This window comes from Sciurus carolinensis, chromosome 3 (genome assembly GCF_902686445.1).
Source record: "Sciurus carolinensis chromosome 3, mSciCar1.2, whole genome shotgun sequence".
NCBI lineage: Eukaryota > Metazoa > Chordata > Mammalia > Rodentia > Sciuridae > Sciurus > Sciurus carolinensis.
The window spans coordinates 64,464,056-64,487,341 of record NC_062215.1 but is presented as its reverse complement, the minus strand read 5'-3'; the positions used below and the strand labels follow the sequence as shown (position 1 = coordinate 64,487,341).

Here is a 23,286-nt window from a genome sequence, read left to right as displayed (position 1 = left end):
TTGATAGCGAGGATTGAACTCAGGGGCACTTAACCACTAAGGCACATTACCAGTCCGTTTTCAAATTTTATTTAGACCCAGGGTCCCATTGAGTTTCTTAGGGCCTCACTAAATTGCTGAGGCTGGCTTTGAACTTGTGATCCTCCTTCCTCAGCCTCTTCTAGCTGCTGGGATTACAGGCGTGCACCACTGCACCCCGCCCAATTCTCATTTATCTTAATGGAGGTATCATTTCAGAATTGGTAAGTGACCATACTGGGGTTCTTCCCACATGAAATAGGTTTCCTGCATTCTTCTGCCTCATTAACTTCTTATTTCTTTTCTACACTTGAATAACATTTTCTCCAGTGTCCGTATTTCAAATTCTCTCCCCAATGCCATTAATCTATTTTGGCAATTCTTCACTGTGAGGCAGGAACGCACCCTATTTTACCCTAATGATGAAGAATTTCACCACTGGAAATGTTCTAAAAGAAATGATTATCCAGAAGGGGGCACTATCAGTGCTCTCTTTACACCTGATATTCACTGCCAACTCTATTTGACATGTTCACATTTTACAAGTATCACGCGCTAACCAATTGTGCCACTGGAGCTCCACATGTTCACATTTTATTAAGAACTTTTCAAAGTCTCTCTAAACACACATGCAGAACCTCATGAATTGTCATGCAAACTTCCCTGCTTTTAGCTTCAGGAAGCCTTGTTAAATAAGATATGTTTCAGAGTATAAAAGAAGTTTGACTTATTCTTCCTATTATACAAAAAGTTTCAAATAAAGTCAGGAGCTTTATCTTCAATTTTCTTAAAAGTACCCATTATAGCTGGCTTCTCCATTTTCACACCAACAGCAGGAGGCCGCAGGGTCCTGGCTATTCTACAGCAGAATGTTTTTCAGCAATAACCAATGAACGGTTTTAGATTAGTTCAAGGATGATGTTTATCACTCCTCCTTTCCTCTTCCTTTGTATTTAGTGTGATCTAGGAAGTTTTGGAGGAAAAACAAGTGTACTATGGCCCTTCTCCAAGCAGTCATAAACAATTTATTCACTTACTTTAAACAAACACTAACTAAACAGGCTCTTAAAATACACTGACATACAAATTAAAGATTAAAAAAAGAAACAAAAATACACTGCCATAGTCCTTGGCAACTTAATATCAATTTTTATGCTATTATATACAAGGAAACTAATAAACCCTTAGGGAAGACAGCTAAGCAAAAAAGGACACTACAGCAAGCAACATCTGAAACGAAAGTAGCAGCAAATCACCTGAAGATCTAGTAAAAGTCAGAGCTGAAATAAAATGTTTTTTGCACTGTAAAGAGATCAGATTTGCTTAAAAACCCACTTTCTTTGCATGATAGCCATCAAAAAAAAAAAAAAATAGTAAAGGGAAAGTTTAAAGGAAAACAACAAAGGGGGCTGGGGCTGTAACAGTGATAGAGTGCTTGCCTAGCACATGTGAGGCACTGGGTTAGATTCTTAGAACCACATTAAAAAAAAAAAAAAGAAAGAAAGAAAGAAAGAAAGAAAGAAAGAAAGAAAATAAAGGTATTGTGCCCATCTACAACTAAAAAAATATATATTAAAAAAAGAAAATTACAAAGAGACCTAAGAGATGGCTTCAAAGAAAGACAAATCATTTCCCCTCATTCTATCCTTTCTCTACCTACCTAGCAAGGGTTGTTTCCAAAGATATTTGCAACTATGTACTAGAAGAAGGTTCTAATATTGCTATGGTGCTAAAGAAATATGTCCTTAGCATCCTACTTATTTTAAAAGTGCTCAAACCAAAGAATTTTTCTTTTGCACTTAAAAGCAAAGTTAATACAATCAGAAGATGCTGGGGGATATGCTCAGTGGTAAAGTGCTTGCCTAATATGCGTAAGATCCCCAGATTAGATCCCTAGCACCCCAAAATTTAAAAACAGTAAATAACAAAATATAATGAGAAGACCAGACTGCACCTTGCCAATTCCTATAATCTTAAAATTAGCACACACTGCTATAAATGACAGTCTAGTCTCTTATGATAAGCAACAGTGAAGGGTATTATCTCAGAACATAAAAATCCATTAAAGATGTTCCTAATAGAGTCTTTTAATATGACCCTACACAGCTCTCAAAAAGAAGGAGAATGTGTTTTAATTTTGAGATGGATTTTTACAGTGCTTTGACCTCCTGTCTAAAAGAGGTCTAGAAAAAGAACTGCAGTAGAGGGAAGGAGTGAAATGTATAATACGGTTATGAAAATCCATCAAGTTCCTACTTCAGCCTTGAGATAACTACAGCCAAAAACTGACTTGCAAGTAATTATTACCAATATCTGCAATAAAAGTTAATTGGACATAAGTGAACTAAAGCCCTAATTGGAGGAAAGCTGTAACTATTGAAAAGCCCATTTCTCCTGTTCCTTCTGATAGCAAATGAAGCTGCTAATGATAATTTGTGGATAAACAGGAAATTACTCTCATAGTTTTCTCACTGCAAATCACTGAGCAAATCCAGCTAATGCCTAGAATGTTAGGCCAGGAGAAAAATTATTAACCAGTACTTCCTTTGATAAAGATAAATTTTAATAATAACTAAGCCCATTAAGGCTGAGGGTTGCTAAGAATTGTTAAATTTCCCCAGGACATCCTAAATAAGGCACTGTGGTCTTATCTCCATGCCCTAGTACTATGTACTGTATTCACTCTGTGCCACTACTGTGTACTAGAAAGAAGACACATTATGAAAGGACAGAACCTATTATAATAATACAGCTTTTTTAATTTTTAAAATTTGTTCTAATTAGTTATACATAACAGTATATATGTGCACAGTAAGCACTTTGATATATCATATACAATGGTTGGTTGTATAGTTATATATATACACAGGGTAATAATGTCTGATTCATTCTGCTATTCTTCCAATCCCATGCCTCATCCCCTCACTTCAATTCCCTCAACCTAATCTAAAGTAATTCTATTCTTCCCTAGCCACCCCCCACTACTGTGAATTAGCATCTGCATATCAGAGAAAACACTGGGCTTTTGGTTTTTTGGGATTGGCTTATTTCACTTAGCACGATATTCTCCAGCTCCATCCATTTACTGGTAAATGCCACAATTCCAGGATAATCTCACTGTCAGGCAAATGGCATTGTTAATGTGCTTCACAGCAAAAATTAAATCAATTTTGAACGGACTTTGGATTTGACAGATTCCTGTTGCCTGGCTCATTTACCTCCACTTCTACTTTAAAAACTATGCCCTTTCTCATGGAATTTAGTATCAGATGCTTTCCTTTTCAACTGTGTCTACAGCCTCAGGGAACTGACTTCTAAGGGTATATAGCAGATCTTAAGCAGTCACTCAAATTTTACAGAAGAGGGCAACTATGGTTTGTTTTTTTCATTTTTTTGTATTTTGGGTTTTTTTTGTTTGTTTTTTTGTTTGTTTGTTTGGTGGAGGGGGAGGTGTGCTGTGGATTGAACCCGGGGCACTTAACCACTGAGTCACATTGCCAGTCCTTTTTATTTTTTTATTTTGAAACAGGGTCCCACTAACTTGCTTAAGGCCTTGCTCAGTTGCTGAGGGTGGCTTGGAACTTGCAATCTTCCTGCCTCAAACTCTGGAGTCCCTGGAATTACAAGCATGTACCACCATGCCCAGTCAATTGTAGTCTTTATATCAATAGTGACCTGCCATGCAGGCAGGAGACAGGTGCACTACAGGTAGAAGACAGGTGATAGAAGGTAGAAGAGAAAAGCAGTACAAAATGCTACCTCCACTTATTTTTTATTAGGTGGTTGGGGGCTCTTCTGGCACAAGATGGCCAGATATTAATGAAATCAGAACTTTTCCACAGAAGCAACTAGATTAGAGACCCACTTGGTATGCTTTTCAGTAAGTTATTTTGGAAGGTTCAAGACTGTGTTTTCTAGTCATTAATAAACAACACACTTGGGGGTTGGAGGAGTAGCTCAGTGGTAGAGTACCCTCACCTAAGACCCTGGGTTTTAACTCTAGAACCAAAAGGGGGGGGAGGACACTCTGAAATACGGAAAAGTATAGGACTAGCTCAACAAAGATATAAAAGATACAAAATAATTATTATAGTCACGAATCTAGAAACTGTAATAGGCAAACTGAGGTTTAGCCTGAAAAAAAGAACATTTAGTAATAATATTATTTATTTACTCCCCAAATACCTACTATGCATCAGTACTGTGGAAATACCATGTATTGGGAAAACAAATATGACAAAATCCCTGGTGAAAAATGTGGAAAGTTGTTTGAAAATCCAGAGAGTGAAGCATTCTTTTTATTTGTTTGTTTGTTTGTTTGTTTGGGTGCTGGGGATCGAACCCAGGGCCTTGTGCTTACAAGGCAAGCACTCTACCGACTGAGCTATCTCCCCAGCCCGGAGAGTGAAGCATTCTTCAAGGAACTAGCAAACAGAGAAGAGAACACAGGTCACTGAAGGTTGGATAAGAATTTACCAGACTGAATTGGTAATTGAAATAGCACAGGCCTACAATTCCTGGGATTTAGGAGACTAAAGCAGGAGGACTGCAAGTTCAAGGACAGCCTGGGCAACTTAATGAAACCCTGTTTCAAAATTAAAATAAACTGGGTTCAAACCCCAGTACTATCAAAAAGAAAAAGAAAACTTAACAAATTGGGATAGGGAGGCCAATTTAGGCAAAGAAAACTAGAATAAAAGGCATATAGGTGTAAAACTAAAGGGCATGTTTGAGGAAGCACACAGGTCTAAAATGATGAGTAGGGAGTTGGTTTTTGTGTAAATGTAGAGCAAAGCCTAATGTGAGAAGTTATATTTCATACTAAAAAGACAGAATAGCAGATTAAGAGTAGAGTCGGGCTGGTTTCACAACGCAATGTTCTTATCATCGAACTGGCATAAAAAAACACCCAACACCTCACAGAATAAATGTGGTGATTAATTGAAATTATATTTGTAAAGTGCTTAGTACAGTGCCCATGCTCCATGATGAAAGCTATAACTACTATTACCTAATGTCACACTATTACCTAATGTCATTCTGCAAGCTATAGGGAGACAGGGGAAGGGTTTTGTGGTTTTGTTTGTATGTTTTTTGCAATACTAGGAATTGAACCAACTGAGCTAGTCCAACCCCCACTCCACATCCTTTTATTGTGGTGCTGGGGATTGAACCCAGGGCTTTGTACATGCAAGGCAAGCACTCTACCAAATGAGTTATATACCCAAGCCCATCCAGTCCTTTTTATTTATGTTTTATTATGAGACAGGATCTTGATAAATTGCTGAAGCTGGCCTCAAATTTGTGATCCTTGCTTATATGAGTTTGTTGGGATGAATACAACTACTATGTATAAACTATAACGCTCCAGGAAAAAAAAAAAAAAAAAAAAAAAAGGCAACCAGTGGCTCATGCCTATAATCCCAGAAGCTCAGGAGGCTGAGGTCCTAAAAAACTCAGTGAGATCCTGTCTCTAAATAAATATAAAAAAAAGGATGTGGCTCAGTGGTTAAGCACCCAGTTCAATCACCAGTACAAAAAAAGAAAAATACCGTGATTCTCCTGCCTCAGCCTCTCAGGTTGTTGGGATTACAGGCATGCACCAGGCAACAGGTTTTAAGAAGAGTACAAGATGGGCTATTTTACATAAATCTGCTGGAACTGTGAAAGACAAAAGATGAAAGAAGCCAGTTAAATGACTAGCAATTTCAGGGTAAGAAATGATGAAGATCTCAAATAAGAGTGTCAAAACAGAGGAGTTTTATCTCTGAACTTCAGAATCAAAATAGGTTAATAAATTAAAGTCTGAAGAAGGGCAATTTTAAGTGAACATACAAGAACAATTTGAGGTTGTTCAACAGCAGCATAACACTAGAAGTACTGAAGCAAAAGCAATGACCATTCATCAGAATGATAGAAAAGGGTTTAGTTTCAATAGCTAAGAGTTTTAACTAGATAACTACTAAATCCAACTTTCAGGTTCTATAATTCTAAAGCACTTAAAAAGGTGATTTTAGAAAGTCATTAACAATGCCTTCCATTTGTAAAGAGTTATACAGTTCTCAAAGTGCTTTCACAATGACTCTTTCATTTAATCTTCTCAAATGCCTATGAGATAGTTTTAACTTATATACCGTTAGTCTCATTTTCACAGATAAATAAAATAGAACTACAAGAAACCAGTTTAGAGACACAAATCTAGTAAGTATCTAGACAACAACTAGTTTTCTGATCCCCAGGTGTGTGCTCTTTCCACTCTTGACTACTGTTGCCAATATGGTACCACAGTTGAAAATTCATGCAACTGTGGATTCTGAAAATACAATCCTCTTTGGTATGCTTTTTCAGTTTTTAATCTCTAAATCAGGAAATTCTTCTACATGTCTTACTTATATTTCTATTCAAGAGCTTCAGTCCTCTGTCCTCCTCAAGGTGAAAAAAAACTAGTTACCCATCTTTTTTTTTTTTTTTTTTGCGGTGCTGGGGATCGAACCCAGGGCCTTGTGCTTGCAAGGCAAGCATTCTACTGTCGAAGCTATCTCCCCAGCCCACCCATCTTTAAATAATGGTTCTATTTGCATTCTATAAAATGTATGCCATTTCTCTCATCTAGGCTAAATTAATCCCAATTTCCTGAATTTTCTTCACATAGACTCTTTCCCTTAATATAATTAACAAATCCAGTCCTTCTAGACAAACAAAAACTGAAAGAATTTATTTCTACCAGACCTGTCCTATAAGAAATGCTAAGGTAGTTTGGAGCAATGGTGTAAACCTGTAATCCCTGCTTACTGAGAAGGTTGAGGCAGAAGGATCACAAGTTTGAGGCTAGCTTTGGCCACTTGGCAAGACCCTGTCTCAAAATAAAAAATGAAAAGTGCTAGAGATACATCTCATTGGTAAAGCATCCCTGGGTTTAATCCCAGTACAAAGGAAGGCAGGCAGGCAAAAGGTAGTTCTTCAAACTGAAACAGTCATCAGTGAGTAAGAAGAAAAATTAGAAGGCTGGGGGTATATCTCAGTGTTAGAGTGTTTGCCGAGCATGTGTGAAGCCCATGTATTTCTCTCTCTCTCTCTCTCTCTCTCAAACGCGCGCGCACGCACACACACACGCACACACACACACACAAGCATGCGCGTGCAAAGAAAAGAATAAGAAGGGGGAGAAAGAGAGGTAGGAGAGGGAGGAGAAGGAGGAGACCACTACTGTGACCAAGATGACATCAGAAAACATAAAATTCATTGGCAAGAATAACTACACAGCCGGGCGCGGTGGCACATGCCTGTAATCCCGGCAGCTTAGGAGGCTGAAGCAGGGGGATCACAACTTCAAAGCCAGCCTCAGCAACTTAGCAAGGCCCTAAACAACTCAGTGAGACCCTGTCTCTAAATAAAACATGAAAAAGGGCTGGGGATGTGGCTCAGTGGTTAAGTCTCTCTAGGTTCAATCCCCAGTATTTAAAAAAAAAAAAAAAAAAAGAGTATACAAATTCAGAAAGCTCTAATATTATAAACATGGCGAGAAAATCATTCCTATCTCTAATATGAAAACTAAAAAAAAAACAATTAAAAATAATAACTAAATTAATATGATGTGAGATAAGCAATATTGAAAGATGTAAAATGGGACCTCAAAAATTCAAAATGGCTAGGTTCAGTAATGGAACAGGTGTGGTAGTCTTAGCTACTGGGAAGTTGAAGTAGGAGGATCAGCAGAACCCAGAGTTTGAGACCAGTTTGGGCAACACAGAAAGACCTGTCTCAAAAATAAAAACAGGCTGGGTACAATAGTGTACACCTATAGACTCAGTGACTTGGGAGGCTAAGACAGGAGGATCACAAGTTTGCATAAAAAATAAAAAGGGCTGGTGAGGGCCAGGGATATAGCTCAGTTGGTAGAGTGCTTGCCTTACAAGCACAAGGTCCTGGGTTCAATACCACATTAAAAAGGGGGGGGGGGGCCTCCTGATATGGCTCAGTGATTAAGTGCCCCTGGGCTTTTTTTTTTTTTTCTTCAAACATGGGAAGAATGGAATGCAAGAATAGTTTGAGTTTTTTGTTTGTTTGTTTGTTTGTTTTAATACACTTCCTCTAGCCAGACACCCACCAGTAATCCCAGAGACTCAGGAAGCTGGGGCAGAAGGATTCCAAGTATAAGATCAGCATCAAAAATTTAGTAAGGAGTTAAGCAATTTAAGCAAGACTCTTTCAAAATAGATAAAAAGGGCTTAAGGTATAGCTTAGTGGTAAAGCACCTCTGGGTTCAATACCCCGTAACAAAAAAACAAAAAACAAAAACCAACATAGTTCCTCTTTCTTTTTTTTAATCTTTACAATCATATTTACACTATCAATTAAAAATAGCTCATTATAATCAAACACACAGGTTATTTATTTATACTCTTTGAAAAAATTTGTGAGTTCAACACAGCACTATGCCTAGTCTCAATAGATAATAATAATAATAATAAAAATGATGGGCTGGGAATGTAGCTCAGTGGTAGAACACTTGCCTCATGTGGACGAGGCACTGGTTTCAACCCCAGTACCTAGAGAGGATGTGGAGAAAAAGGAACGCTTTTGGACTGTGGGTAAGATTGTAAATTACTATAGCCACTATTGAAATCAGTATGGAGTTTCCTCAAGAAACTAGAAATGAAACCAATATTTGACCCAACTCCTTGGCATTTATCCTAAAAAGTCAGCACACTATAGTGATACATGCATTCACATGTTCATAAATCCACTGGTTCCATTTGCAGTTAAATAAGATAGGTTCTGGCAGAATAAGATAAGCAAAATCCAAATCAGTACCTTATGATTGCAAAAATAATGTCATCATAGTAGTAAAAATACTTCCAGTTAAATTACTGGGTCATACAGAGGGCCCATCAGGAACCCAGGAAATGTGATTTTTTCACTGACAGACACTGACCTTAGATGAGCTGCCTTTAACTTTTCATAGACTTGATACCCCTCTCCCTTTCCTTTTGGTGTAGATTAAGTCCTATCTCTTACCTAGGAAGTGTGAAGGCAAAATGCCAAAGGTAAAAAGTGCTTTAACTTAAGCTTGTGGAAGAAAAGAAACAAGAAATCTTATGACTAATATGCTTATACATCTCTGAAGCAATGAGGATGTTATCTAAATCACCTCATTTCTGCAAATGATATAAAATTTGATTTTCATTTAGCTTAGCAACTAATCCTCAAAAACGCTTTGCTAATGCAAAGAAATAGTGATTGGTCATCACAGAAACTGCCTTTTAAAATCTGTTACACCAGGCATGGTGGAACATACCTGTAATCCAAGACTTAGGAGGCTAAGGCAGGAGGATCACAAGTTCAAGGCCAGTCTCAGCAACTAAGCAAGGTCCTAAACAACTTAGTGAGATCATGTCTCAAAATTAAAAATAAAAGGGGCTGGGGATGTGGCTCAGTGGTTAAGCACCTCTGGGTTTAGTGCCCAGTATAAAAACTGGGTTTAGTGCCTCAGTTACTCAGGATGCTGAGACAGAATCATAAGTTTGAGGATGACATTAGCAATTTAGTGAGACACGACTCAAAATAAAAATATTTTTAAATTAAAAAAGGATAGGGGATGTAGCTTGATGAGAGAGTGACTCTGAGTTCAAGTCCCAGAATCAACACCAAAAAACCAAACCAAAACAAAACAAAAAACCTCTTGGCTACATTGCCTACTGATGAGTTGAATGACCAGAGAAACAAAACAAATTTCTAGAGATCAGTTTATTCAGCTAGAAAATCCATGGGGCTGGGGATATGGCTCAGCTCATAACGTGCTTGCCTGTCAAGCACAAGGCCCTGGGTTCAATCCCCAGCAACCCCCACAAAAAAAAAAAAAAAAAAAAAAAAAAAAAAATTAGCCCAGTTAAAAATAAATTATAGGGTTGGAGTTGTGGATCAATGGTAGAGCACTTGCCTGGCATGTGTGGGGCACTGGGTTTGATTCTCAAAATCACATATAGATAAATGAATAAAATAAAGGTCTATCAACATCTAAAAAAATTTTTTTTTTTTTTTTGGGTGCTGGGGATCGAACCCAGGGCCTTGTGCTTACAAGGCAAGCACTCTACCGACTGAGCTATCTCCCCAGCCCCTAAAAAAATATTTTTAAAAGTAAATAAATAAGGGGTGGGAAGGGTAGGGGGGAAGAGAAAAAATAACAGAATGAATCAAACATTACCCTATGTAAATTTTGATTACACAAATGGTATGCCTTTACTCCATGTACAAACAGAAACAACATGTATCCCATTTGTTTACAATAAAAAAAAGAAAAAAAGTAAATAAATAAATAAATTATAGCTGGGCTGGGATTGTGGTTCAGTGGTAGAGTGCTTACCTAGCATGTGTGAGGCACTGGGTTCAATTCTCAGCACCACATATAAATAAGTAAATAAAATAAAGGTCCATTGACAACATACATACATATATAAATGAATGAATAAAACTATAGCTACTGCTTAAAAATATGACATTGAAGCTCAAGTAGTAGTGTACACCTGAGGTCCCCCTCTACTCAGAAGGCTGACACAGGAAGACTGCTTGAGTCCAGGAATTCAAGATCAGGTTGGGCAACACAACAAGAACCTGGCACCAAAAATAGATAAATACATACATACCCTTACAAATATCTTTGGATTTTACCTGCCTATGTTTTGCCTATTTGCCCTTCTCCAAGAATCATAAAGATCTGACTATACTAGCTGATCAGGAATGAACTCTTAATTCAAGTTCCTCCCATATCATGGTAAAGGTACCCTCCCACCCTTTTCAGCTAGGTGGAAATGTTACAAATTCAGCATATGGCTAAATTCAGACCCAGTGCTCCCTGATACCCATCAGCATCAAAATATAATAAATTTCAATTTGGTCTTTCCTTTATATATCTGTCTTTTACATTCCCAGTACCTCATCCTGAACCTTTTTCATCCCTTTGGGTGTGTGTGTGTGTGTGTGTGTGTGTGTGTGTGTGCTGCTGGGGACTGAACTCCAAGACCTCATATACATACATGCTAAGCAGAGAAGGTGACACTGAGGTTCATCACCAGCTCCTGTTTCTTTCTTCTCTTGTTAAGTAATAACATCCTGGCTTTCCCTGACAACCAGAGAAATATAAAGAATCTCTCAGGGTAGAGATAAGAACATGTTATAACAAAAAATTCTTTTTTACAGTGCTGGGGATCAAACCCAGGGCCCTGCACATGCTAAACATGTGCTCTATAATGCAGTTACATTCCTGGCCCTTAAATCATTTTAAATAAAGATTCTGAAAATTATTGTTGAAAATAGTTGAATACATTAGGAATTCAGAGACCATGGCTCCTCATCTAGAATCACTACCAAAATCACTAAGTCATCTAGACATTCAGAAAGTACTAGTTTATTCTACCTAAGAGCATGCTTATTCAACTCAATGGATGAAAACTAATCCACAAGTTAAAATATTTATAATAATAGTAGAAATGATTCTTCAGCTAAAGAAATTATCTTAACTTTTTTTTTTTTTTTTTTTTTTTTTTTGGTGGGGGAAGTAGGGAGCTTTACCACTGAGCTACATTCCCCAGCCATTTTTATTTTTTATTTTGAGACAAGGTCTCACTAAATTGCTTAGGGCTTCTCTAAATTATTGAGCCTGGCCTTCAACTTGTGATTCTCCTGTCTCAGCCTTCCAAGTTGTTGGGATTACAAGCATGTGCCATGTGCCCGGCTTGTCTAAACCTTTTGTGAGTTGTTATATAATTATATTCTATAACACGACATGGAATTTCAAATTATAATATGTACTCAAAGTACAAAAAAATTCCTTTAGGCTGGTCTAGACTTTTTATTTTACCTTATAAATCTACAGATAATAAAAATATTAACCAACATTTTGATAAAATCTGGCCAAATAAAACACACTGTGCAGTGTTACATAATTTAGCATACAGAACAAGGGGTTGAGGTTGTAGCTCAGTGGCAGAGTGTTTGTCTAGCAAATGTGAGGTACTGGGCTCGATCCCCAGAACCACATAAAAAGGAACAAATAAAACAAAGGCATTCTGTCCATCTACAACTACAAATGTGTGTGTGTGTGTGTTTAAAGCAAATGAACAGGTGGGTACAGTGACACATGCCTATAATCCCAAAGCCTCTGGGTTCAACCCCCAACACCAAACACCAAACACATATATACACACACACATACAGACACACAAACCAAAGAACATCTGAGTTTATATAAAAAAGATAATTTTGTGGGGCTGGGGTTGTAGCTCAGTGGTAGAGTGCTTGCCTAGCACATGTGAGGCCCTGGGTTCAATCCTCAGCACCCCATTAAAAAAATAAAAATAAAATAAAGATAGCCGGGCGCTGTGGCACACACCTGTAATCCTAGCAGCTAGGGAAGCTGAGACAGGAAGATTGCAAGTTCAAAGCCAGCCTCAGAAAGAGTGAGGAGCTAAGCAACTCAGTAAGACCCTGTCTCTAAATAAAATACAAAACAGAGCTGGGATGTGGCTCAGTAGCCAAGAGCCCCTGAGATCAATTCCCAGTACCGCCGCCCCCATCCCAGCCAAAAAAAAAAAAAAGGTATAAAAAAAAATTTTAAAGAAAGACAATTTTGTAGTCAGGCATGGTGGTGCATACTTGTATTTACAGCAATTTGGGAGGCTGAGGCAGGAGGACCACAAGTTTAAGGCCAGCCTCTTCAATTAAGTGAGATCCTGTCTCAAAAAAAAAAAAAAATGCTGGATATAGTGGCACATGCCTATAATGAGACTCAGGAAGCTGAAACAGGAAGATCACAAATTTGAGGCCAGCCACAGCAATTTAGAGAGGCCCTAAGCAATTTTCTTAAGACCTTGTCTCAAAGTAAAACTTACAATGGGCTGGGGATATAACTTAGTGGTAAAGCATCCCTAGGTCCAATCTCCAGTAACAAAAATAAAAATTAGCCTGGAATGGTGGTGCACACCTGTAATTCCAGCAGCTGGGGAGGCTGAAGCAGGAGGATCTCGAGTTCAAAGCCAGCCTCAGCAAAAGTGAGCCACTAAGCAACTCATTGAGACCCTGTCTCTAAATAAAATACAAAAAAGGGTTGGAGATGTGGATCAGTGATTGAGCACCCGTGGGTTCAATTTCCAGTACCAAAAAAATAAAATAATAGTAAAAATAAAAAGGGCTGGGAATGTAGCTCAGCATTAATATGCCCCTGAGTTTTATTCCCAGTGGGGAGGGGGTAGGGAGGTAACTTTGTTTTGAATGGCTGTAACAATCCCATAATGCAGGAAGTATCAAACACATTCTAGGTAATTAATTCAGTGGTCTCTTCCCCTTTCACTGCCAGATTGAACAGTTTTGAGGATAATCTCCCTCACTCTCCCAGAGATCAACTGTAAGATTCATTATTTATGTCCTCATTTATTTACTCTGTCCTATTTTTCCATATATTCAGGTCCAAGGAGAGTGTTATCACTGGCCTGTTTCCAATATGAATGTGTTAGTTCACTGCCCTACTAGTTAAACAACCAAAGATAATCAAAACAGTGGTATCTTAAAATTGGGAGAGCAACCTTGCCTGCCAGTTGATCCAAAAGAGAAGTTAATGACAATGCGGGCCCAGGTTACCAAAAGCTAAATTATCTTATCTGAAGTGAAATCCATACATCATTCTGGTCCTTTATTGTGAGCAATATATATGCACAACCAACAAGGATTTTTAAAAAGGGCAGAGTCATTAGAAAGGCAGCTCTGGCCCTCACCAGAAGCATACCTATAAACTACTGAGGATTAAACTGACTGAGATGCAATCTGCCTAGCAACCATTCTTTAGGAAGAGTCAAGTAACTCAGAAGAGCAATCAATGCCAGGACCTTATCTGAGTGATAAACAAATTACAGACTATACCAAGTCTTCTACCCTCAGAATCCAGACTTACAATAAAAAACTTCCTCAAAAGACTGGGGGGGGGGGGGACAGATTATGTTTAAACACAATATTTTCTCTAGCACCTGACTGACAAAGCTGAAAAGCTAAAAAACCACCATCAGCTATAAATCCATATGAATAGATTCATTGTACCTAAATCAATCTCTCACTTGGAGAGCAGCATTACCAGTTCTTTTTTAGTCTCTAATATTTTCTCACTTTAAAAAATCTTTTCCCAATTCCAAATCTTACAACAGTCAGGCTGATTATTATGAGAATTAAGCAATACCAGCAAGTCCAATATTTTACTTCATCTTCTCAAGGGGATCATTTTATACTTCTGATTTGAATAGAGGATTAGGCTGAAGTCTCCCTTTAGAGAGAACATAGGGCCCTGTTCCTTAAAACATTCTGTGACTCACAGAAATAAACAGGGTGGATAAAAACAGATTGCTAAAGAAAATTAAATCAGCTACTTAACCTTAGCAGCACTATGTCCTTCAGCCTAAGAAATTACAAGTCACTGCTTCAGGTAACAGTTTCCTTGCAAAGGACTAAATATAAGAGCTTTCAAGCCCTTAAAGGATACAAGGAGATCAATGTAAATACACCTATCAATGGTTTTATAAATAGCCTTTTATCTCCTGGGGAAAATTCTTCAGGGAACCCCAATCACTGTACCATGCAAAATACTGATTACACAAATCAGTCAAGAAAACAGCAAGAGCCAGGTGTGGCAGCACACACCTGTAATTCCAAAGACTACAGAGGCTGAGGCAGGAGGATCACAAGTTCGAGGCCAGTCTGAGCAATTTAGCAAGACCTTCAGTAACTTAGCAAGACCCTGTCTCAAAATAAAAAAAATTTTAAAAGGACTGGGGAGGGTCTGGGGTTGTAGCTCAGTGGTGAAGTGCTTGCCTAGCACATGTAAAGCACTGGGTTTGATTTGCAGCACCACATAAAAATAAGTAAATAAATCAAAGATATTGTGTCCACCTATAACTAAAACAAATTTATGTTTAAAAAAAAAAAAAAAAAAAAAAAGGACTGGGGAAATGCCCCAGTGGTTAAGCAACCCTGGAATATCAATCTCCAGTACAAAAAAATAACAAAAAAATAAAGTGAGCAAAATGTAATATAATTTTATAATTGCTCTACCTGTAGTTAGAAGAAGAATAAAAAACACCTAGGAAATCAAATAGGAGGGCAACTTGTTTGCTTGGTAGAGACAAGTTGAAATGCTATATAGCCTCCAAGTGGTTTTTTGGTTGCTTCCCCAAGATGCTACATCTTCTTCATCAAAGTGTACTTTGTTTCAATTAGTGATTTTTAACAGTTCAATCTTAGTAACAAGTTAGATAAGACAACATCTGAGAAATCTTTTCCCTCCCAATTTAAACATGATTCATGGAGCCCATTAGTATGAATGAGTAATAAACTAAAAACCCCAAATACAGCATAAGATTCTATGAATCTACATTTTTTTTGCACAATTCCACTCTAAGGCTACTTAAAGTTTTATATGTAATATTTCAGAGAGACATACATATATCAATGTAACACTGTACATACATAAAGGTTCCTGATACCTATTTATTTCCACAACTGAGATAATTTTTTTTTCTTTTTCTTTTTTTTTTTTTTTTTTTTTGGATACCAGGGATTGAACCCTGGAGTGCTTTACCACAACCCCAGCCCATTTTTGTATTTTATTTAGAGACAAGGTCTCAGTGAGTTGCCTAGTGCCTCGCTTTTGCTGAGGCTGGCTTTGAACTTGTGATCTTCCTGCCTCAGCCTCCCAAACCTCTGGGATTACAGGTGTGCGCCATTAGTCTAGCCAGAGACGGTTACTCGTTCTATCACCCATACTCTTTATAAAACTTGTTTTCACCCTAAAATTGCTCTTGATTAAAGATCTAACAAATCAATGCAAGAAAAAGTACTCATCAACTTAAAACTGTACATAAGACAATTCTAGTGTTATCAATTCTGTCTTTAAAACTGGACTCCAGTTAGAACAATCTTTGGAAACTGAACCTGGATTACAAGAATAAACTATGAATCACTTTAATTAATATTTACCAGTGTTGCCAAAAAAATGATATTCATCCCTTCTGACACTGTAACTCTTTGCTAATCAACATAAAAATAAACCTGCTCCAAACACCTTTGGTTGAAAATGCACAGCTGAAGTAAGGAAACACTGTCACCCAACACACACACACACACACATACACACACACACGCATGCACACATGACAAACAGCATACCCTTTGTTTCTAACATCATAAATTTTGGATATTCAACCTTCAATTCCTAACTTTCCTTCCAACTTCAAACATACTAAGGTTTTCGTTTGCGCCTGGGGGTCAGACACATCCCCCCCAAAAGATTCAAAAGTTACAGAAGCAAAGGAATTCAAAAAAGAGAGAAATATATAAACCATAGTGTTACAGCCATTCAAATTCTTAAAAATTAGGGGAGAATAACCTTTAAAAACATATATGAATGAAATAAAATCTATTTGGATTTTTTTCATTAGATTTGGTTTTGGGTTTTGATAATTATCTTTCTGGTAACCTATAAGAAATTTACCAGTGAAGAAACACATAAGACTTTAAGTTTCAAAAACAGCAAGGTAACTTTGCCAGTTCTAGCTCGGTTTCTCCTACAGGACTGACCTAATACACAAAACCGGCAACAACGTATTCCAGAGATGAGACTTTAACAGAGTTAATCGCTAAAAACTATCAGGGTTTCCTTTAACCACCATTTGATGGGGGCTGATTCCTTTTTCCAGTAGAACCTCCTTCCCTTTCAGATTGCTGTTGCTGATTAAGGCAATCCCAAAGAGGAAAATGATGAAGACAGCCTAAACGAACACGGACACAGTACAGTTCCCAAAACCCACTCCTAGCTTGCCTTTAAATTTTTTTTTTCCTTGCAGTTTACTGCATCAGATGTCAAACAAAAAAAGGGCTCCTCTTTTCTGTGCATTTTACTACGCGACCGACATAGACACATCAGTCAAAAGATGAGTCCTCAATTTCCTTACCCAGTTACAGGGGATGAAGGAAGGGAAACAAGAATGAAGGGTGTAATTGGAAAACCAACATATACTGATGGGATGTGGAGATGTTACTTTCCATTCCATTTCCCCTTTAATGACAAGGTTAAGTCAGTCGAACTCAGGGTCACGTTAGGAAAAGCGCGCGCACACACACCACACACACACCTTGCACCCAGGAAAGAAGGTGAGGTTCGCTCCGCAGCATTCAGGACTCCAGGTTCCGCCCTGCCTGCCTGGGACAGCTCAGCCCTGCTCGCCTCCACCCAAGATAGGTGGAAGAGAACAGGCTTCCCGAGCTACTGGCAGGGGGAGGGGGAGACGGCTACTCTGGGTGCGCGGCTCAAGGAGCTCAGCACTCCGCGGTGCGCCGATACCCCCTCCCCCAGTCGGCTGCTGCTTGCTCTCCTCCACCGCCGGAAGCCAACCCCGCCCCCTCAACTCCATTCCAGCTCTCAGCGAGCCACCTCTAGCCTACAGCCAATGGTGAGCCAGGGAACCAACAGAGCGACTTGCCACGCAGCCAACTGGGGAGGCCCACTGGGAGGTCAGCCGCCCGGGATAGGCCAGCTACCCGCGGCCCCGGTCCGGCCTCGGCTCCTCTTTGTTAGCGCTGCCCCTCTCGCGCGTGGCCCCCACCCCAAAGCTGGGAGCCAAGCATCCCGCAGCTGGGCCAGGTGATGCCATGCCCTTTCTGCTCCCCCATGTACTCCATGCCAAAGTACTAAGAGTGATCCCCGACTACCACCTAGGCGGTACACCTCCTAGACTGCCTTAGACTTCCAAAGCAATTGCCATCAAGACATCAACAGTAAAAAACGATGTTCTCCAGGCCTCTCTTACTGCACTCCAGACTCATCAACTGCTAGTCCTCAAAACGGCAGACAGATTTAGGTTTGCATATTAAAACAAATGCACACATTAATCCTCCTTGTCAGAAAGTCCTGTTTCCCAAAAGGAGAAATTAAGGAATAAAGGACGCAAATGGGAAAGTTTGTATCTGACGGTGGCTGGAGAAAAACACATCAAGTAATCTAAAAAACAAACAAATGCAAATACATCAAAACATACACACAAGTGGCTCCAACGTGTGTCACATACAAGACATTTACTTTCAATTAAACCAAAGATAATCTAACTCCCTTAGCAGGTTTCAGTACCATCAGAATCATAATCATATTCCTTCCTAATATTAAAACTCTCAGTAACTGTCAAGCCACTACATAAATAAGTTTGCAACTAAATTTTTATCACTAATGCCAGGGTTAGGGGTATAACACTGCTGAGATGGAATGTATAAAGTCTTTAGAAGGTTTTCTTGAATGCAGTAGTGGAGTACATAAGACTCAAAAAAAAAAAAAAAAAAAAAAAAAAAGGAGGCTAAGACAGCGGATCACAAGTTGCAGGCCAGCCTGGGCAACTTGGAGAGATCCTGTCTCAAATTTTTAAAAATACCCTCAAACAAGAACAAAACCATTTTCCCAAATCTGGGGAAACCTTATTTCAATTATTTTTCCAGACCCATATCTCAACAGAATGAGGAAAGTGTTTTTTTCCAAGTTAAGTGGACTGACTGACAGAAAACACATCCCTGTTTGCCAGGAGTCCGGGATAATAATCACAGGGGACCTTCTGGGGTGTTAGGATTAATTTTTAAATCACTTTTTAAAAATTAAAAAGCAAAAAGAGCTTGGGATGTTGCTCAGTGGTAGAATATTCCTGGTTCCATTTCCAGTCCTGTGCAAAAAAAAAAAAAGAAAGAAAAGAAAAGAAAAGAAAAGAAAAGAAAAGAAAAGAAAAAAGAAAAGAAAAGAAAAAAAAAAGAAAGAAAGAAAGAAAGAAAGAGGTAAAGATCTTAAGAGAAGAAATGAAAAGGCAAGAAAAGTTGAGTGAGTGGTACACCCCAGCAGCAGGTTCAGGAGACTGAGGCAGGAGGATTGCAATTTCAAAGCCAGACTCAGCAACTCAGTGAGACCTTGTATCTAAATAAAATATTTTAAAAAGGGTTGGGGATGTGGCTCAGTGGTTAAGTGCCCCTGCGTTCAATCCCCAGTACCAAAAAAAAGGCAAGAAAAAGAAGAGCTCTGTGCTTATCAGCACAGGCAAAGCCCTGAGTTCAATATCTAGCACCCAAAAAAGTGAATGAAAAGAAAAAGAATGGGGGGACTGGGAATGTGGCTCAGTGGTAGAGCACTTGCCTAGCATGTGTGAGGCACTGGGTTCAATTCTCAGCACCACATAAAAAATGAATAAAGGTATTGTGTTCAACTACAACTAAAAAGAAAATTTAAAAACAAAATGGGGGGTCACAAAAGGTAAGCTATTATATACTTAGGTTGCCTTTTTTTAAAAAAAACAGGATTGAAGTTAAGGGTGTTTACTACTAAACTATATCCCCAACCCTTTTTATTTTTTATTTTGAGATAGGGTCTTGCTAAATTGCTTAGGGCCCCAATAAGTGTTGAGGTCAGCCTTGAATTTGTGATCTTCCTGAGTTGCTAGGATTATAGCTATATGCCACCATGCCCAGCCTAGGTTGTCATTTTTGTCCACAGTGTTCTTGCAATTTTAAGGTGTTAAATACTTACATACACTTTACATGCCCTCCTCAAGTACTTCAATAATTTAAAACAAAACAAGGACTGTAAATATGTGGTTCAGTGGTAAAGTTTAGTAGGTACACACAAAAATAATAAAAATAAAATAAACTTTAAATTTTAGTGTAGCCACTTCTTATGTGGAAGGGGCTTATGTGTTGTTGTATATTTATAAAATATACAAAAACTCCAGTCTTCTCAGAAGATAGAAAAGGAGTAGTATATGGCAGCCAGTTTTGAAATCAGCTCAAATTTTTCTTTTTTTTTTTTTTTGGGGTGCTGGGGCAGCTCAAATTTTTCTAACCTAAATTAATTAAATGATTCTGACAAAAGAGATGTATAAAGGGACTTAATCAGTGCCTCACTAGCTTTTTCATATAAAAAATGTGAACTTTAAAATTATTTTAAATTCTGGAAAATTGTATTATAAAATAATCACATCCCCACAGCATGTTGCCTAGGCTGGTCTCTAGCTCAAGTGATACTCCCATTTCTATCTCTCATGTAGTTGGGCACTCAGGGCAATTACATCTTTTTCAAATTCATTTTTAGGTGCTGGGGATCAAACCCAGGGCCCTCAGGCATGTTACACAAGGCCTCTACCACTGAGCTACACCTACAGCCCTATTGTGAGTGTGTTCGTGAGTGTGTATGTGTGTGTGTGTATTTGGTACTGGGGAGTGTCCAACTACAACTAAAAAAGAGGGGAGTGGGCAAGGGGATGTAGTTCAGTGGTAGAGTACTTGTCTAGTATGCTTGAGTCCCTGGGTTTAATCCTCATACTGTAAATAATAACAGCACCAAGGTATGGTAGCACACGCCTATAGTCCCAAGCACTTGGAAGCTGAAGTAGTAGGATCGCTTGGGCCCAAGAGTTCAAGACCAACTTAATCCACATAGCAAGACCCCATCTAAAAATTTTAAAATAAAATAATAATAATGGCAAACTATAACAGAAAATGTACAAAAAGAGAATCAAACTCCAGCCTTTGGGAGAATATGGCTTTGGAACAGGATGGAAGGAAAAAATATTTCTAGCAGAGGGAGGAAAATATGTGTCCACATAATAATTCACATTAGACAAACAAGCCTATCCAAACTGGCTCATTCTACTAACAATCTTCCTCACTTTTTTTGTTGTTGTTGTTGTTATAGATGGACACAATACCATATTTATTTTTATGTGGTGCTGAGGATTGAACCCAGTGCCTCACACATGCTAGGCAAACACTCTACCCCAGTTCTTCCTCATCTTAATCTATACCTAGGTGATGACTTCTAACTATAAAAAATAGAGGCATTACCTGGCAAGGAAGATAAGCTAAAATAACTAGCTGGCTAGGTTTCAAAATCAATTATATATATATATATATATATATATATATATTTTTTTTTTTTTGGGGGGGGGATTGGTACACTAGGGATTGAACCCAAGGGGGCTCTACCACTAATCTATGTCCCCCATTTTTTTTTTTTTTTTTTTTTGGAAAGTGTCTTGCTAAATTGCCAAGCCTGTCCTCAAACTTGTGATCCTACTGCCTCAGCCTCCTGAGTCACTTGAATTATAGGTGTCTGCCCCCATGCCCAATTATACACATTTTAAAAGGCATGTAGCAGATACAATTGAAGTTAAGACTGCTTATGTGATAATTTAAAAAGTCTCATTTGAAATAAAAATAAATTACTCTATACCCTACTGAAAAGTGTGTTAAGGACAATAGAGAGAGTAAGTATAAGTTTACTAAATGTGCTGTCTTAAGACAAATTGCTTCCCAGGTTAAAAAGCAGAGTACACTGACAATCAGTTTTCAATGATACCTTTGAAAAATCTCTGTGAAAAGACATGTTGGTTAGCAAATCATTCCTACACCTAAATAATTCAAGACTCCGTAAGACTTTCAGTGACAAACCAGAATTAAAACTCAAAGTCGGGGCTGGAGATAGTTCAGTTGGTAGAGTGCTTGCTTTGTAAGCACAAGGCCCTGGGTTCGATCCCCAGCAACCAAAAAAAAAAAAAAAAAAAAAAAACTCAAAGTCACAGTAAGGGCACTAAAGGGAATGCCTGTGTAGTGTATTTTTTCCTATTCCTCAAAATGACTGCTCCATCTTTTGCTATGGTTTAGGATATTTAGGTTGTATGCTGGGAAGAGAAGGGATAAACAGTGAATTTCTCATAATGATGGGGTAGCACATGGTAGAAAAAGTAAAAAGGCAACATCCTGAAAAACTTTCACACACACAGAGAAAATGAGACAGCAAACTTGTGAATCAAGCATGATTTGGCATCTTTAAATGCAGAGCCAATTTTCTTCTAGTGCCAAAGCCAATGGCTTCTCCTGTAGATAAAATGGCACAGTTCCTGAAAAAGCCCTGGACGCTGTTTCCCCACAATCCTTTAATCTGTCAGAAGACAGAAAACAAAAAGAAAGCTATGCCAGCCAGAAAAATCAAATTATAGCCAACAGAGAGTCAACACTTTACTTCAAACAGAAGGAGCTTTTCTATGTATCTCTGGAAGGAGAGAGACAAAAGGAGCTTACCATTGTTTAAATAACCAAAGCAAGTAATTAATTTAACCAAACACCATCTTAGATTATGATCTGATTTAACAGCCTGGCTTTTCACTTCTTATTCATAGCTTTGAAGAGTATGTGCAATGCTTATTAAAAAGAATTGATGACTGCAATATGCAAAGAACTTTTACAAGTTAGTAAAATAAAAAAGTCAAAGGTGAAAATATTCAAACATCATGAACAAATAAGTCACATAAGAAACACATAGTCTAAAACACATATACTATATTCTGCATTGTTAGGTAGTGGTTAAAATTTACTTTCTCCATATTCAGGAAGTTGAGCAACAAAGATCATAAATTCAAGGCCAGCCTGGGCAATTTAGCAAGACAATTTTTTAAAAAGGATTCAGGATGTAGCACAGTGGTAAAGTGCCCCAGGTTCAGTCCTTGGTACCCACCTCCCAGAAAAAAAAGGAACTAAAATGAGAACATAAAATGAACATTTACCTATGAACATAGTGCATTGAAGACAATCCTCAGTCTAGAAAGAACAAGGAAAATCATGGAAACAAGTAACAAAGTCTTAATACAATCATCAAAATAAAATATCTCCAAGGAAGAAAGCTTACTCAACTGCCTTTGCTGTGCACGCAGGTCATTCAGGGACCACTTTTCTAGTCGCCAAACGTGAAATAAAAGCAAATAATGCTTGGTATGAAAAAGAATGCAGTTTTCCCATTAAAGAGGAAAAGAAACCCAACCTTTTACTTGTCCTAGATACAAAGATGTAATAATTTATGGGAGAATGTAAATTCCAGAAAGATTAGATTCTGACCTATTGTAAAAAGTATCTTCATGCCACTTTGTTCTAAAATTAGCAACACATAAGTTCCTATACCAAAACTGATACACAATATCCCAAATGAGCTGTCAAAAGGGTTAAGTTCTAAGTACTGAATCACTTAACCATTTCAGTTTTCCCTTATCAGTTTTAGATTATACCCTCTATTTTTTGTTTGTTCTTGGACCAGGGATTGAACCCAGAGCCACTTTACCACTGAGCAACATCTCCAGCCCTTTTTATTTTTCATTTTGTGACAGGGCTTTACTAAATAACATAAAGCCTCACTAAATCCTGAGGCTGGCCTCCAACTTG

General features: G+C 38.2%; 1 protein-coding gene across 4 annotated transcripts in view; it reads right to left on the bottom strand.

Moving 5' to 3' along the window:
• Positions 1–23,286, bottom strand: part of Fam222b (family with sequence similarity 222 member B) — a 76,228-nt gene that overhangs the window by 36,162 nt on the left and 16,780 nt on the right. The window contains exon 1 of one of the 4 annotated variants that reach the window (XM_047544819.1): positions 17,187–17,311. The exons of the other annotated variants lie outside the window; for them this stretch is intronic. The gene's annotated coding sequence lies outside the window, so the exon portion shown is untranslated. Of the gene's footprint in view, positions 1–17,186; positions 17,312–23,286 lie in introns of those variants that run through there. 4 annotated transcript variants of the gene reach the window in all.